Raw genomic sequence first — 7410 nt, 5'->3', positions numbered from 1 at the left:
ACTTTAAGGGATCCAATTCGAGGAGGGCTGTGCAGTTTTAAAGCAATGATTTGTTTAAAGCAGATAAGATGGGAGTGTTCCATTCTAGTTCTGTTTTCCTCTGAAGGAAAAAAGCAAAAAAAAAAGAAAAAAATTCTCCTTACACCGTCTGACAAGTCCCTCAAGGTCTTGAAATGAAAGGCTCTATGCAAGAGCAAAGTTTTACAGTTAGTTATATTGTTGCTGCTGCTGCTGCTGCTGATGATGATGATAATTTCCTCTGTTGTCTCAAGAGTGCATGCTGATTTCAGAGACATCTCTCATTGAAAGAATATCAGATTGCTTTTAAAGGAGCTGAATGAACAACAGAATTTCTTAAAATGTTCATCACTGTCCCTCTGCCACCCCCTTTATCAGTCTTCTAAGTTTCTCAGTGGTAGTCTCCTCATTCTAAAATGTAATGATCACCCAACATGACCTGCCATCAAATGCATTAAAAACTGCAACAGTGACGGTGACAGTGACAAACCTAATTCTCTAGCCCAAGCCCAGCCTGACAATCATTTCTGTTTATCAATTGTTTAATAGTTTTCCAAACACTTTTTACATGTGTTAGCAAGTTATTTCTATTTTTTGTAAGTGAGGAAATTGGGACTCAGAGAAGCTCAGAGTCACACTAAAGGTCTCAGCCCAGCTTCCAGCACCACCGGGACTTAATCCAACTTCTCTGACTCTGAAGTTCATGGTTCTGTCCACTAGAGATTCTAACATACAGTCAAGCAGTTCAGGAATAAAAGCATGCTAACAAGTTCATGACGCAGGATACGGAGTTAGACGAACAACAGGAAATACGTGAGACGACAGGGCAGCTTGGACACCGTGGTGCGTAGTCACGGTCTCAGCTTCCGCGAAATCCTTGTACACAGAACCAACGTCATAATCAGGCTTATTTAGAAAACACTTTAAACTGTGCTATAAAGGATATATCAGAATTCATATTATACATGTGTTCACATTAGTGCTACCTGTGGTATTCTCTTGTATTTATATGTGTATTATAAATACTTGATTTATACATATACAAATGCACATACATAGTGTGTTTGCGTGTTTATGTATAAATTTATAGATACAGTAATAGAGATAATTATAAGTAGGATGCAGTATGAATAATTTGCTTAAAATCTGCTAAATAACCAAAACTTTTTAATGTCATGTTGCTGTTAATGCTTCCGTTCTCCGTGTGGGCAGGACTACATGGTACTTTTCAACTCCGTGCAGTACTGCATGGGGGGAAGATATACTTAGGACGATGTGCTTCCCAACACAACTGAATAAAAGCCATCCCACTACATTGAGTCCTTTCTCTGGCTCCTTGCAAAGGAAAATGCAGACTGAAACAGATCTCCTTATGTAAAGGTCCAGGAGAGGAAAAACGATTTTTCTTTTTTTTTTTTTGCACATTTGTGTTATGCTCACCTTGACCCCTGGTGACCCCTTTACACCTGAAACAGATCTCCTTATGTAAAGGTCCAGGAGAGGAAAAACGATTTTTCTTTTTTTTTTTGCACATTTGTGTTATGCTCACCTTGACCCCTGGTGACCCCTTTACACTTGTGTTCAGAGTCTGAGCATTCCAAATGTAAACTGGAATGTTGGGAGCCCAGTGTCTTAAAAGCCCATGGTGAGAAGTCCAAGACCCCACAGCAAGATGAGCAACTTTTAGAAATTCCCACATCCCCGTGGGAATGCACCAACCAACGGTGTAGAACGCTGTCCTTCGCAAAGTGCCAAGACAGCAGGATTCCCTGGTCAAGAACAGACTTTTTATTTCACCTTTCTTTTTGCATATTGTACAGCCTATAATACCAATACCATTATATCGTATCTAATAAATGACTGCATAGACGCACATACACTCGATTATCTTGCTTCCCAATTTTTTTGTTTTTGTTTTTCCTTTTTGAGGACCTTTATTTTCAATGTTGACCTTTGGTTTGGCCATGTATTACGGTGACAGGAAATCTTATGGGAGGAGTGGCTAGTGACCCAGCTCCACAAATGTCTACGTTAGCAGTTAAAGCCCGTTTTTCACAATGCATAATTGGAATGTGGAGACGCCGAGGGCGTGGTAGCTTGTACTTGAATTTCAAATGTTATTCTAAAGATTTAGGGGTGGGAGGGATTTCTACTTAAAAATGACAGCGCAGGAAGGGGTGTTTTCTTGTCATCAGGGCTGGAATGAATCACTGCTGCTCAAGTCAAAGGTTCTTGAATATCNTGAAACAGATCTCCTTATGTAAAGGTCCAGGAGAGGAAAAACGATTTTTCTTTTTTTTTTTTTGCACATTTGTGTTATGCTCACCTTGACCCCTGGTGACCCCTTTACACTTGTGTTCAGAGTCTGAGCATTCCAAATGTAAACTGGAATGTTGGGAGCCCAGTGTCTTAAAAGCCCATGGTGAGAAGTCCAAGACCCCACAGCAAGATGAGCAACTTTTAGAAATTCCCACATCCCCGTGGGAATGCACCAACCAACGGTGTAGAACGCTGTCCTTCGCAAAGTGCCAAGACAGCAGGATTCCCTGGTCAAGAACAGACTTTTTATTTCACCTTTCTTTTTGCATATTGTACAGCCTATAATACCAATACCATTATATCGTATCTAATAAATGACTGCATAGACGCACATACACTCGATTATCTTGCTTCCCAATTTTTTTGTTTTTGTTTTTCCTTTTTGAGGACCTTTATTTTCAATGTTGACCTTTGGTTTGGCCATGTATTACGGTGACAGGAAATCTTATGGGAGGAGTGGCTAGTGACCCAGCTCCACAAATGTCTACGTTAGCAGTTAAAGCCCGTTTTTCACAATGCATAATTGGAATGTGGAGACGCCGAGGGCATGGTAGCTTGTACTTGAATTTCAAATGTTATTCTAAAGATTTAGGGGTGAGAGGGATTTCTACTTAAAAATGACAGCGCAGGAAGGGGTGTTTTCTTGTCATCAGGGCTGGAATGAATCACTGCTGCTCAAGTCAAAGGTTCTTGAATATCCTTAGTTTTTGCATTTTTTCACCTTTTCTTTTGACCCTTATTTATTTGATTATTTATTTATATATTTTTGCTCCATTTCATCACAAAGCAAAGCAAAAAAATAAATAAATAAATATATATATATATATATGTATATGTGTTGCAGGCAAAACACTGTGAATTTCACAACCACCGCCAAGCAACTATTTTGCCATCTTAACATACGTCTCAGGAGACGAAATGAGAAAAGATGGGGATGTCATTTTTCAGCCTATGCGTTCAAGGCCAAGTCCATGTTTATTTTATTTCTTTGGTCTGTGCATTAATGAGAACAGTCCTGAGTGAGGGTTGGTTGAACACTCAACAACATACTGGAGCAAGCGTAATAGAAGCAGCTAGTCGCCATGTATTTGAACAGGAAAAAAAAAATCATTGGAGAAAATGAAACGTAAGGTAAAGGCCTACGTCTTGTAGCTTGTATACCTTATTATTGCTTTAAAAATGTATAAAACAGCTGGAATTGTTTTAAATACAAGGTCTTTGAATTAGATGTGGATTTTAAATATGTAATCCCTTGACAAATGGCCAAATTACGGTGAAATATTGCTTCCTATGTTCCTTGATCATTACCTATGACTTACAAATCTGCCTAGAGACGTGGACACTGTATTTCCTTCTGTATCTGGAGAGGTGTTTGTATATATCCGGGCCGTATACACACACATTTCCATCTCTCTCTCTGCAGATCTATTTCCCCTTCGATTGTGACCTGGTATTTGAAACTCTATATCTTTCTCTTTTCGTTTGGTTTATTTTCCTTTGAATGTGATGTCTCTGTGCCAATACTTTCTGGTTCTTGTTTTGAGGTCCATTGCTTTACTAAACCCCACTGCATCTTGGCTGATTTCAAAGTGACACCTGAATACAGTGTTTTAAAAAAGAAAAAAAAAAGTTTTGTTTGTAAATCATGTGACCAGCTTCTCTCAACCTGACATGGAAAGTCTCTTGTACTACAGTGTATTTAATAAAAATGATGTCTTACAATAAATAACATCCTCCAAAAAAGAGACTAAAAGTGACATGACGATTACTTTTCAAAAATGCACAGAATTTCCACAAAGCATGGTGTGCTCTCTTTTCTATATGTATGTATGTATGTATGTATTATTTGTCTTCAGATGTGGTCACTGCAGGTGCGTGCGTGTTCGTTAGTTGAAGGTAGTGAGAGTACGTGGCTTTAGGTACAAGTTCCCTGGCTGATCTCTCCACAAATCTGACACTTTTCAGCTTACGTTTTGGATAACTCGAACACCCCTGTTCATTGCTTTACTTTCTGCAATGGTATAAATGTTCTGTGTGCACTGTCCAGTATGGTCCCCGCTAGCTAGATGTGGTTAGTGAGCACTTAAAATGTGGCCAGTGTGACTGAAGAACTGAATTTGAAATTTTATTTCATTTCGGTTAATTTACATTTAAATATCCACATGTGGCTTAGTGACTACCATGTTGGGCTATACAGAGTAAGAAGATAGAATCACTGTGGTTTCTAAAAGGTCAGACCTAAAAAACCTTCCGAGAGAAGTGTTGCATATTGTGGCCCAGGGCTGGGCAGTTTTGAGGATTTGAATGACCCAGGAGCAGAAGTAACCAAACTGAAAATGGCACAGTTTGTGGGCCTCTCTGTGCACTGGTGTTTCTTAAATCTTAAAGGACGAAATAAGGGTGGTTTGGCAGGGGACTTGTAGCCGCGTTTCTGCTTCTCCGTGTTTCACAGTCGTGTTTCCTCTGAGCTCACGGCACATCGGCAGCACTTGGGGTGACAGCTTCAGGCACATGAGGCTTGGCCACGCACTGTGCAGAGCTGTAACTCCCCAGAAGCTGTGCCTCTGTGTACCTCCTCTCAGAGGTGCAGATTTGTGTTCCTGGAGTTGAAAAATATGACCAGGTTAAAACTCAGCAGGGACTTGGGGAATTCAAAGCTGTATATGAGGCAAAACAACTTGTCCAAAAATCCAAATAGGATTATGTGTCCTGTGGGACCAAAGTGTATATCCCAGTGAAAGAAACTGTGGAGGGAAGGAGAAAAGTCTAACCACTAATGCCTTGGCCAGCCATAACCTAGTCTGGGCTATTATAGATCTTTTGTCAGACTACGTTTTTATATTCCTATTATTGGTATAATAACAATGGTATCAATTTAAATTCCAAGCCTGAAGTCGAGTGTTCCCAAGCCCCGACCTGCTTTCCTGTGTACTCCATCTAGCTTGGCCCCTCTCCAAAACACCCCTTGCATGCACCCTTAAGGACGCCTAATGTCTTGCATGGGAAAAATGCTGGTGAAGTATTGCTATTAAAATAAACGTACTGAATTTTAGAGTAAGTCAGCTAGTAAATTGGATGCTTATTGGGTGCCAGGGTATTCGTTTCCAGTGGCTGCTGTGACAAATTACCACAAACTAGGTGGCTAAAACAGTGAAATTTAATCTCTCACAGTTCCAGAGGCCAGAAATCTGGAAATAAGGTGTTGGCAGAGCTGCAGTCCCTCCGAGGGCGCAGTGGGAGAATCTGCTCCTTGGTTGTTCCAGCCTTTGGTGGCTCCAGTCATTCCTTGGCTTGTGGCCACATCTGTCTAACCTCTGTCCCTGGCCACATTGCCTCCTCCTCATCTTCCTCTGTCTTCTCCTCTGGGTGTCTATTTCATAAAGATACATGTGATTGCATTTGGAGCTCACCTCAATAATCCAGGATCAGCGCCTTCCCTTAAGATCCTTAACTTAATCACCCCTTTTGCCACATCAGGTAATATTCACAGGTTCCAGGAATTAGGGCACAGGCATATATTTTGGGGGACCCACTACTCAACCCACTACAGAATCTTAACTCACCCAACCCCTACATCTGTCCTAGGAGGCAGGCACTATTTATTATTCCAGTTTACAGAGGAGAAAGCTCAGGCACTGGGAGTTAAGAAACTTGCCCAAAAGTTAAGTCAAAAGAAATTGACAATATAGTGCTTACTATTTGCCCAGGAGTTTCCTATATAAACTCATTTAATCCTCAGACAACATAATGAAAGTGAAGAACACGGGGCTCAGCTCCAGACAATCGGCCCACCTGCAGATAGGTCTGAGCCAGCCATACGCCTTGGGGCCCTCAGAGACTGGGAGAAAGCTCTTCAGTGGCCCTGCTGTATAGGAATGAGGTTATCAGTAGGAGCTAAAGTCAAGATTCAGAGTTCAAGGTGACTAGACAGACAGTCTCTAGAAACTTGAACCTGGGGTGTGAGGCAGTACTTTGGTCATTAGAGGCGAGGAGGAATTTGGCCACTAAACAAGCCCAAAGTCGAGCCAGAGCTGCCAGTGAGGTCTTTTTGCTGCTTTCCTAGGACCCAGCGCTCCTAATTCCACCCACTTCACCATCAGTCTAGGGAGGATGAGCCTGCAAGTGGACAGAGCTGCCTAGCGGTGGAGTACTGGCTCGAGAAGGGGTGATGTTAGAACTGGGATTTAGCAACACCTCTCACAGCAATATCTCTGCAAATGTGGCCATTTGCCTAACATCAGGTTCTTTGGTAGCCTCCTGTTGTTAAAGATATAAGATGCCTAAACGTCCCTTCTCCCATCTCCCATCTACAGGTGGTGTTTTACCATGAAAACAAGGTTCAGACCAAATTCTTCCAAAAAAGCAATGATTTACTATCAAGACTACATGCATGCTATGTAGACCAGGAACTTTCCCTCCCTGTCCTTGCGTGGAAGTCACACTCAAAAGCAGATGCATTGATGTGCTGGTGCGAGGACCACCCCTGCCTCTGTTCAGATCAGGTGACAGGGAGGAATCACAGAGGACCTACAGAGCTCTGGCCACTGGAAGCTGCACTCCTGCTACTAGAGAGCTGGGCTTGTCACATTCTTTCACCCGCTTCATGCAGGCTGGACAGTGCCGGTACCATGCTTCTAATTCGCAGACTTCAAAATCAGTCATTTCAGGCAAAAAAAAAAAAAAAATCCAAAAACAACACAAAATCCTAATATCTTCTACACTCATTAACACACCCTTTGTCACTGACAGCAGAAGTTTAAATACCAATTAACTACTCAAGTTACTGCTCGCATCGGTCCTGCTTATGCTGATCTCTTTAAGGTTCAGGCTAAGATTTAACTCATACTTACACATCACACTGTTCACCCTGATTTAAAAGTCAACTGCAGCACAGATGATGTAACAACCTCTATGAGGCCAACTATACCCTTCTCTCCTCTCGCAGACATGGATTTGTAGCCACCAATGCAAGTGTGCAGTGTCACTTTCTTCATTTCCTTTACATCAAGCTGTGTCTGGCTCCAGACCACATGCAGTAGGAGCAAAATAAATTCAGCCATCGCTTGGTGTGCC

The 7410-nt window shown here is 41.7% G+C and overlaps 1 protein-coding gene across 1 annotated transcript in view; it reads left to right on the top strand.

Annotated features, from left to right (window-relative positions):
* The window catches only part of NTRK2 (neurotrophic tyrosine kinase, receptor, type 2), a 358258-nt gene extending 358127 nt beyond the window's left edge, over positions 1-131 (top strand). The window contains exon 19 of the mRNA XM_008575751.1: positions 23-131. The gene's annotated coding sequence lies outside the window, so the exon portion shown is untranslated. The remainder of the gene's footprint in view (positions 1-22) is intronic.
* The last annotated feature ends 7279 nt before the right edge of the window (positions 132-7410 follow it).

Source organism: Galeopterus variegatus, unplaced genomic scaffold, assembly GCF_000696425.1.
Source record: "Galeopterus variegatus unplaced genomic scaffold, G_variegatus-3.0.2 Scaffold1232, whole genome shotgun sequence".
Taxonomy (NCBI): domain Eukaryota; kingdom Metazoa; phylum Chordata; class Mammalia; order Dermoptera; family Cynocephalidae; genus Galeopterus; species Galeopterus variegatus.
The sequence above is the reverse complement of the archived record's forward strand: the minus strand, read 5'-3'. Positions and strand labels throughout refer to the sequence as shown.